The following is a 1,728-nucleotide window of genomic DNA, read 5'->3' as shown; positions in this document are numbered from 1 at the left end:
AGTTTGTGATGGCATGCAGGTACCGTGAGGGATATAGTAGTAAAGGTTTGACTCACCAGAGTCCAGTCCTCCTGCTACTCCTGCGAGGCCCTCAGGATGCATGATCGCCAAGACTTGCTCCTCCCATGTTGTTGGTTGTGGGGGAGGAGATGGGGGTCCACCGCCAGTCCTCTGTACAGCTACCTGGTGTCTTGCAACCATGAAACGCACCTTCCCCCATAGGGCGTTCTACCTCTTCCTGATGTCATCCCTTGTTCTGGGGGACTGTCCCATGGCGTTGACCCTGTCCACAACTCTCCGCCATAGCTCCATCTTCCTTGCCAAAATTTCTACCGCACGGCATGCGCTGCGTCGATTCCTCTCTGGAAGTCGGGCTGTGTTGTTCCGGCTCAGCTGTGCGTTGAATTTCCAGTCACTACGCTGGTGCTGCGTTTCGATCTTCTCGATGTGATGTCAGGCTGCGTCGTTCCGGTTCGACGTGCAGTGAATTTTTCACCACGGTGCAGGATGTGCATCGTTTCTGGGAGGCTGTGCGTTCAATTTTGCCGCACAAGGAGTCCTTCTTGTTGAGATGAAGCCTTTTTGGTCCTGAGACTTCAGGGAACAGGAGGCAAGCTCTATCCAAGCCCTTGGAGAGCACTTCTCACCACAGCTAGAGAGCAGCAAGGCAGCCGGGCAACAGCAAGGCAGCAGTCCTTAAATGGGTGGCACAGTCAGTGCTGCAGGCCCACTAGTAGCATTTAATCTAAAGGCCCTGGGCACATATAGTGCACTTTAGTATGGACTTATAAGAAAATTAAATGATCTAATTGGGTATGATCCAATGTTACCATGTTTAAAGGGAGAGAGCATATACACTTTAGCACTGGTTAGTAGTGGTAAAGTGTGCAGTCTTAAAACCAGCAGAAACAGTATCTAAAAAGTAGAGGGAGGCAGGCAAAAAGTTAGGGGTGACCACCCTAAGGCTGTCAGGTCTAACAACTATGGAATATTGAGGGGCTGGTTTCCAACGCCCCTTGCCCTTCCCTCTCTTGGTAGCTGTCTGGGCTTTTTTTCAGGTTCCAGACCTCCTTGACTCCCTCTGGCCAATCATAGACCTGGTCGTCACAATAAAACACTCAGGCAACCTCAACATTTCCAGGTGAGACCTGATCTCCACTTCCTTCCAGGTAGTATGCTGAAGATCATTCCATACCAGACAGTCCACAGCCATGGCTGGGCTCATGGTAACTGTTAGAAGGCCTGAGGCCCTTCCATTCAAAGGAACTAGAGCCAAAAGGTAGTGGCTCTCCCGGTTGTCTGCTACTACAATATGGTAGAATGTATTGGGAATCAACTGCTCTCAGGACACTAGATGATACCTTACAGTAGTCATACTGACTCCTGTGTCCCCCAGAGCCTGTACTCCTTGCTCGCTGATGGTTACCCACTGCCTATATATACTTGGAAGTATTGGAAAGCATGTGAGCTTTAGGCATCATCTCCTCATTACTCAGGGAAACTAGGGTAACCTTACTAACTTCCCCCCCACTAACTGGGGCCCTCTTCTCCGCCAACCACTACACTAGCCAACCCTAGGGGTTTCCCTCCAGTGGGATGCTATATGTTCTTGGGGCACTTGGGATCACTGTTGTAGTGCCCATAGTGATAAAACGCATAGCTCTTGGGTCAGACTTGTTATAATTCTAATCAGGGACCTTTCTTCTGGTGGCCAGAGTAGGATTGGGG

Source organism: Pleurodeles waltl, chromosome 3_1 (genome assembly GCF_031143425.1).
Source record: "Pleurodeles waltl isolate 20211129_DDA chromosome 3_1, aPleWal1.hap1.20221129, whole genome shotgun sequence".
NCBI lineage: Eukaryota > Metazoa > Chordata > Amphibia > Caudata > Salamandridae > Pleurodeles > Pleurodeles waltl.
This window is presented reverse-complemented; position numbering follows the sequence as displayed.